Consider the following 8,535-nt stretch of genomic DNA (forward strand, 5'->3'; position numbering starts at 1 on the left):
GGGAAAAAAAAAAAAAAAAAAAAAAAAAAAAAAAAAAAAAAAAATATTTTTTATATATTTTTATTTATTAAAAAAAAAAAAAAAAAAAAAAAAAAATATTTTTTTTTTAAAAAAAAATTTCCCTTCCCTTCCTTCAATTTCCTTGCAACCAGACAAATTGACCATCAAAGATTGAATATTTAGTAAGAAATTAAATTTCAATGTATTGAACTTTGAATCAAGTCAAAGAGAAATAGTAATATTGGTAGGTAATTATGTTTTAATGGAGAAGGTGTCATATGCTTTTCTCCTTCCATAGTTTCTCCTCTACTGAGGTACTTGAACCAAACACAACTAGATACTCCAGCTTGAGGAATCATTCTTTAAAAGCAATTCATAAGAAGCCAAGTACACAGATGTACGAGAATCAAAATTGAATGGACTCAAAAACACGGACTTGGCATTTGAACGCCCGAGGCAACCCCTTTTGCATTCTCACAAACAGAGGTGCTGTCCCCATCACTTGATGTCAAATCAATATCAACGAGCTGTACTCCTTCGCATGGTACGGCTTCACTACATATGAGGGCAACTGCTTCCTTGGTGGTAGATGTACCCTTGATGTTCTTGAAAAGAATGTCTGTGAGCTTCACACGTGAAGGCTGTGCATTGGGTAGGGTTAATAAATGCCATTAGTAATCTTAGAGACAAGGTTTACAAAGCCAATATATAATTACCAGCCTTCAAGTGAAAAAGACGAGGTAGAGCAATCATGATCCTCTCCTATGACCTGATCGACCTACCTCCCTTCTATCAAACACAAAAGGGGATGGTTAGACGAACATACTTATGCCAACCTAGACAAGGTGAGCTCACACACGAAGTCTAATTGGGTGGGAAGCATATATGTATTAACTTGATGAAAAGAGAGTGATTCTAACAAAGTGCTAATTGTGCTTGGAGAGAGATTGTCAATGACTCTGTACAATCAAATTGGGTAGTATTTTGTTGATGTCACATTATTTTACTTGTTGGGCTCATCGAACTTACCGAGGATTCACACTGGTTCTTGTCACAATATTCTTGGTTGATGATGATGGGATTTTTCACATTTTTCATGATAAGATCCTCAAATATAACATTAGAAACTTTGTTGTCTTCTGATGCTGGCCATGTTTTGATCCGGACGCCATTGTCAGTTCCAGTAAAAGTACAACTCTTCACTGTGATACCGTTCACTTCCTTTTCATTTTGATATCTCCCAAGGCTTCCCAAGCTGCAAAACAAAGAACAAAACTTGGAGAAAGCCGTTTGAAACAATTTTCATCATCCCTCCTTTTCTTGTTTCTTTTTTTTTGGCGGCGGAGGGGGCTTTCAGATTTAACCCAACCGTAGGAGCCTTAATCTAATACCTAGCCCTGCGTACCCCTGCTAGGGCCAAGCGTAAACTTGACCCAGACCAACCCTAGTAGGGTTTTCCCAACAACTGCCCACCCCTAGTTCACCTTGATTATCATGCACCCATTTAGTCATGGAACTTGCAAACCCATTGCATCCTACTAGGGCTAAGCCCAAGCTTTAATGCCCATAATATCATGGAAATAAAAAAGCTCATCAAAGCCCATTTATATCAAGCACATGCTTTATATATGATGAACCTAGCCCACACCTAACTTCAAATACAAGCCCGATCTAATCCTATTTCGGCTCAGGGTGCTTGTGCTAGTTGCTTTTTCTCTGACACCCCTTTATTGTTTCAGATCTGATGTACTAATTACTAGGAGATTTATCAAAGTATTTAGGCATGATTAATATGTCATTACCTGATGCCATGACCTGGTCCACAATTCACATTGGAGACTAAAATGTTGGAAGTACCGTCTCCGACAGTAAACACAATCATCACCGGTTCCAATATTCTTGTTAGTAACGGTGATGCCGGATGAGTCGCCGATGTGCACACCGTCGGTGTTTCGGCTCGTCAGAGGGCTTGGATATTGATATCATGGACGGTAAAGTCACTGCTTTCAACAATACCTATGTGAAAAGCCTTACTGTTGATTAAAGTGATGCCGCTTAATGATCCACCGGTAATTTTAAAAAGGCGCAAGGTCTGCAACAAAAGCGAAAGTTCAAGAAGGGAAACATATATTAAGGATCCAATTGTTTCCATGTAAAAATACAATAACTCACTGATTCAGCCATTTTGCAGTTTGAATTGCTATTGTGATCACAACTACTGCCCCAAGAGGCTTCTCCTTGACCATCCAGAGATCCAGTTCCGGACCCAGTGATGTCCAACTCGTTTAGACTATCAAATGTGATCCATGACTCGGTAGATCCCGAGGAAGTTGGAGCTATTAATTTGCCGTTTATCTCAACACGAGGAGATTTCTTGTTTCCACAAGGACCACTAAACATGATTGAAGTAAGAAAGTAGTCACCTTTTGGGACCAAAAGGCTGGATGGTTCAGTAGATTTACATGCAGCGGCCCATGCATTAAGGAAGGCCTTATTATTATTAGTTTTCCCGTCGCCAACTGCTCCATACTTGGTGACATCAAACACTGTACCCTGTGAATCATCACCTGGTGGGGGCCCGGAAGCATCTCTCGGTGCAGATGTTGGTGATGGCGTTCCAGTCGGAGTTTCACTTTTCGAGGTTCCATTTTTATGTTTTGATTTGAGAAGCCGAGTCTCAATAGTTCTAGCTTTAGCCACCCATAGAAGGAAGCCTAGTAAACATATTAACATCGAAGCTTTGCCCGAATCCATCGTTGATTTCTCCTAAGAAAATAAAGACTCAAAGACAAGTGAGAAAGGCAAACGAGCTAGGATCATAAACAAGGATCAGGCAGAGCCTTAGAGACCTTGCTTGGGACGAGAGGTTTGGTTGATACGAACTCCAAGAGATGTCTAGTGGACTCCGTTCAAGTTGTAACGCTTGTGGGAGGGAGTTGATATTTATGCTCTGAATTTCCATCCATATTTGGGCTATACACGTGAATTTAGCGAGAGAGATCTTAACTCACTGTTCTTGTTAATATTAACTGTGCGGTAAGAAATCCACATTCAAATAAGGATCGGCTGCCCTTTTCTTTAGGAAAAAGAATGAGAGGAAAAAAAAGAGAGTAGGTAACATGTGGTTCTTTGGCTTGTTAGTTTGGTTATGCTGTTTCGCAGTTTGTTTTTCTCTCTTTTTGAGTGAGTGGAATAATTTCTTAATGAAGGTTCTTGGTCAGGGGATTCTCCCTCAACTGAGTATACCACTTGATAAGGAACTGGTGAGCGATGGGTGTACTGGGGGAGTTAATGTTGCCAGTTTGAGTGTTTATCAAATAATACCAAGAACTCAAGATCTAAGCAATATTGACCTTCTTAGACATTTCACCTTTATAAGCACATTACTTCACTTCTTTCTTTAATGGTCGCAGTTGTAGTCCGTGCAATGTCTTGCCTCTTAAGCTTTCTAGATGGCCTATGTAACGAGTGTTGGGTCAGCCGCTCTCAAACAATATGGCCTTAAGGGATTAGGTGTAGAATACCCCTCGAACTTACTTACTCAAGCCAACTAGGCTACAGGCCAAGACTGAACCAAAGACACCCCAATTGTTTGACTCAAGTCACGATGTTGGTGACAACGAGACCCGGTTACTAAGAAGGAGGTCTAAACTTTAAACTTTAGCAGATTTTTTTTTTTTCACATTATACTTCAATTCACTTCACATTTAAATAATCTAAAATCGGTCTCAACTTGTCACCATAAGCACAAGGCAATACAAGATAACTAGATGATCAAACCTTTTGGACTACCTGGAGTTCCTATTTTCCGATTCAACCTCAGTCTCAAAATGTAAAACCCATTACTATTCTCTCAAGAGGGTGTTCATTATATCAGATGGGATTTCTAAAACACTTAAACTCTCATTTTGTATCTAATCAAGGAATTAAAACATGTATCTTACCAAAGCCAGAACAAATTGGGCACTTTTTATCTTTGTGACAATGCTCTACCAACTATCAACAAGTCTTACTCGAGTTGACACCCCCCCCCCAACACTTAAATTATGCAATGACCTCAGTGCATGCAAGATATATTAATAAAAAATGATAGAAGCAAATAGAGGAAAGAATTTACCCGAAGTTTAAAATCATGATAGAACACGCAACAATAAAGCCTAACAACAAACAAAGAAAAGAGAAGAAAAAGAACAAGAAATAACATCTAAACTCAGTGAGATGTAGCCAATGGAGGTGGAGGTTCATCTCTAAATGTTAATGGTGACTTCTCCAAAGAAGTGGTAGAGTCAAACAATGTGTTGACTTCCTCAATATTTAGGTTAGATTCCTCAAATGGCAAGTAATGTTGTAGGGGATCATCAATAAGCATGTTTGGAATATAATCAACCACTGCCTCATCAATAAAGTTAATCGCAAAGCACTCTTCAACCCTATTTGAGCTTAAGGATGCATTGAAGATGTTGACTCTAAGTTTCTTATTGCCAAATAATATGTCCATGACACCTGATCTACAATTGATGCAAGCATTCGCAGTGGCTAAAAAGGGCCATCCAAGAATGACTGGTGGTAAGTTATTGGTAGTTGTATTGTCCATATCTAGCATAATAAAATCAACAGGAAAATATAGATCCTCAACCTTTACCAAAACGTTTTCAAGTAGTCCACGGGGTCATATGATTGAGCGGTTTGCCAATTGTAGAATCACATAAGTAGATTTCAAATCTCCTAGACCAAACCAATCATAAACTGAACCGGGTAAAATATTCACACTAGCTCCCAAATCAAGCAATGTTTTACTTATGGATAAATCTCCAATGACACATGAAAATAAAGGTGCACTTGGATCTTTAAGTTTAGGGGGCAGTTGGTTGGAAACTACCGAGCTGACTTGTTCAGTTAGGTGCACAGTTTTAGGTGTTTGAGTCTTCAACTTACGCTTTTGGGTGCACAAATCTTTTAGAAACTTAGCATAAGCTGGGACTTGCTTGATAGCATCTAATAGTGGGAGATTGATACGAACTTGTTGGAATAAATCAATCATCTCTTGCATCCTAGCATTCTTTCTAGAATCTGGAATTGAGGACTCAAGAGCTTCAGGGAAGGGGGCTTTGGGAGTGTAAGATTTAGTAGTAGGACCCTCTACAATCGGAATGTGCAACCCCTTACAAAGAAATTGATGGGGGATACTCACAGGTGGTTTTTCTTTACTAGGCTTGTGTGCATCATCGCCAGTCTCATGGGTCAAATACACCTCCTCTCGACTCTCAAGATCAATGGGCAATGGCTTGGGAGTAGGCAAAGGTGCATAATATTCCTTCCCACTACATGTCACAATAGAGACTGCTTGGACTTGTTCTTTCCTAGACCCAATTTGATGATTAGGGTTACCGATTGGTTGACTAGGTAACTGACCAACCTCCCTCCCTACGATGGCATCAGCTAGTTGACCAAGTTGGGTTTCCAATTTGTTAATGGACTGAGAATGGGAATGCAACAATTGAGTGTTTTGCTCTAATCCACTAAGTGCTTTTAGTACCTTATCTTCATATGATGAATTATGTGAGGGTTGTGGAGATGATGGTTGCTCATTCCTATAGGCATTTTGGTGCATATTAAATGGAGATGGCCTATAAAGTATTTGATTATAGGGATTGGGCATTGAGTTTCGCCATGAAAAATTGGGGTGGTTTCGCCATCCTGGGTTGTAGGTATTGGAATATGGATCTTTGCCCAATTTCGAGACTCCTTGGGCCAAATGTGTATGCTCCTTAACAAACTCAGGGTATTGTGTAGCCAAATAGCAATAAGTGACATGATGGGATAGGCTAAAACATAAAGCACATGCTTCAATCTAATTAGGTAGAGAGGAACTTATAGGAAGTGGAGATGGAGTTTGCTGTCCTAATGATAAGAGATGGTCCAATTTCTTTCATAGCAAGTCAACCTTAGTGCTCATCTCAATGGTAGGATTGATCTCATAGAGACCACTCATCTTTGGTTGCCCAATGGATGGAATCATTGTCCTAGCTGCTGAAGCATGGTGTTGGGAGTTTTCACTAAGGATCTCAAAAAGTTCCCATGCCTCATTCTCATTCTTGTTTATGAAAGTCCCACCACAAGAAGAATCAACCATTTGCCTATGTGGATCTCTAAGGCCATCATAAAAGCATTGATCCAATTGCCATTTAGAAATAGCATGGTGGGGGCACTTTCTAAGTAATTCTTTTAGTCTTTCCCAGGCATCATGAAATTGTTCTCCTTCTTGTTGGGAGAAACTCGTTATCACTCTCCCAATGCTATTGGTACGGCCAATGGGGAAGAACTTTTTAAGGAACTCCTGTTGCATTTCTGCCCAAGTAGAAAATTTAACATTGTCCAAAAAATGAAGCCAATGCTTAGCTCTATCTTTAAGGGAGAATGGGAAAAGAAGTAACCTTAAAGCATCAACTGAGAGGTTTTGAATTTTAAGCATGGAGGACACCTCTAAAAACTTATCTAAGTGCTTATAAGGCTCTTCATTGACAAGTCCATAAAAAGATGGTAGCATTTGAGTCACACTAGATTTGATCTCATATTGAGCCGCCTCTATGTCAGGCAACTTAATACAAGAAACCGGAGTATATATCGTAGGAATGAAATGCTCACTCAAGGGCCTCATTGGAGGCTCATAGTTTGCCATGGTTCCTTGCCTTCTAAGGTTGGCCAAAGTCTCTTCTAACTCTAAGTCAAGTGGAGTCAACTCAGGGTATAGGGACCGACGACCATGCATAAATATAGAAGAAGCTAAATAAGTAAAATTAAAAAAAAAATAACTATAGCAAAAGGGAGAGTTTAGGACATACCTGAAGCGCAATCCACGTGATCTTTCGAATAAAAGTTACACATGTGGGATCTGAGGGATGGGATTTTTAAAAATTAACATAAACAACCCAATCTAATGCAAATATTACAATTGAAAAGTCCTAAATACAATTATATCTAAGAAGAAAAGATAACAACCTAATCTAATTATCGAATTGCTACTCTTGCAGTAACCTATAAAACAAAAGAAAAAGAGATTAGTTAAATAATCAAAGACAAAAATTAGAAATTAAAAACTTTAAAATTTATGCCTAATTGACAAAACTCAATCCTAGCAACCGTGCTTTGGTTCCCCGGCAACGGCGCCAAAATTTGATCGTGTCGCTAACCAATCAAAAATAAAATCCTATACTAATCTAGCAAGCAAAAAGTACGGGGTCGAACTATGGGGAACTAAAAGGCTAAGTTACTAAGATTGAATTTAACACAACCTAATTTAAACTAAATCTATTAATTAATGCAAAAACTTAAACTATAAATATGTGAAGATCTTTGGGATTTCGAATCCCCAATGCTTTTCCCTAACTGATATAACTCTACACTTCAAAGTAAATTAGGGATGGTTTTCCTAGATATACCCTATCTTCGCAAGACTATCGTCCTTCGCGGAAGCTTGGGATGCTTAGTTCACTGAGCTATAGAACATCTTTGGTCAAACTCAAACACAACCAACTAGAAGAGATAGAACAATCAAATTAATGAAATAAACATGGCTCATCTACATCCCAAAGAAAAGGAACTAGCTACTCATTATCACAAAGTTCATAAGAAAAATAATGATGAAACATAGGGAGAGAGAGAGATGTGGTCTTTTTCTTCCGCAATGAGAGAGATGAGAGCCGCGTTCGCCGTCTTCTTTTCTTCTTTTTGGTTGGCTTCTCTTTTATGTCTCTCCCACACAATGAATCTCCTCTCTTTACCCGTAGATTTTACTTTTATTCGTTCGGATTTTGGAAAAACTCAAAACTAAAAGTTGTAGATATTTTCAACATTGTTCCATAGCATCTTGAATCACTTCAATCCAAGCTCATACGAGAGAGATATATCCAAAATACTGAAGGTATGTCTGTTTACCCAATTTTCAGATTTATTACCAATTTTGTTCCTTAGAACTCCAAATGTTTCCAATTTGACTAAGATCTCACTTTTCATGATTTCTTGGGCAGCAAGATTGAATGCCATGATTTAAAATCCACCAATGTCTAATATATTTGCCAACTTTACTCCATATTATCTCTAATATCCAAAATCACCTTATTCCTGAAAACTACACAAAAATACTCAATTAGCTCTCTTCAATTAAATAAGTATGGGGAATGTAAATCAAATAAATAATGGTAAATGCATGCTTATCAAGCTCCTCGTGGTAAGTCAGGTTCCACAATGCAGAGGACCTTGATAAGCTGGTGGAATAGGAAGAGTGGGATGAGTATCTTGGAGGCAGTGTTGAAGGTAACGCGTAATGGAATGGCAAGGGACGAAAAGGGCTACTTTGTGCACAACAAAGAGATTTTTGAAGAACACGTAATATTCCTTGGGGAATGACCAAGTATGGAAGATGTTGAATTGGGTGTGGTAGGGAAAAGCTGGATGGCACTTCAACCAGTCATCTCTTATGCCATATTTAGAGACGAGAACTGCCAAATTATCTTGATAAGTGGTTCTGCATCGGCT

At 38.7% G+C, this 8,535-nt stretch overlaps 1 non-coding gene and 1 pseudogene across 1 annotated transcript; one reads left to right on the forward strand and one right to left on the reverse strand.

Annotated features, from left to right (window-relative positions):
* Nucleotides 1-422: 422 nt before the first annotated feature.
* On the reverse strand, nt 423-2,754 carry LOC149024685 (exopolygalacturonase-like; annotated as a pseudogene).
* Nucleotides 2,755-6,193: 3,439 nt separating this feature from the next.
* On the forward strand, nt 6,194-6,298 carry LOC149024686 (small nucleolar RNA R71). Its single transcript, XR_016171930.1, has one exon. It is a non-coding gene; the product is annotated as a small nucleolar RNA R71 (small nucleolar RNA).
* The last annotated feature ends 2,237 nt before the right edge of the window (nt 6,299-8,535 follow it).

Source organism: Hakea prostrata, chromosome 2 (genome assembly GCF_041222555.1).
Source record: "Hakea prostrata isolate BN-2017 chromosome 2, UWA_Hpros_2, whole genome shotgun sequence".
NCBI lineage: Eukaryota > Viridiplantae > Streptophyta > Magnoliopsida > Proteales > Proteaceae > Hakea > Hakea prostrata.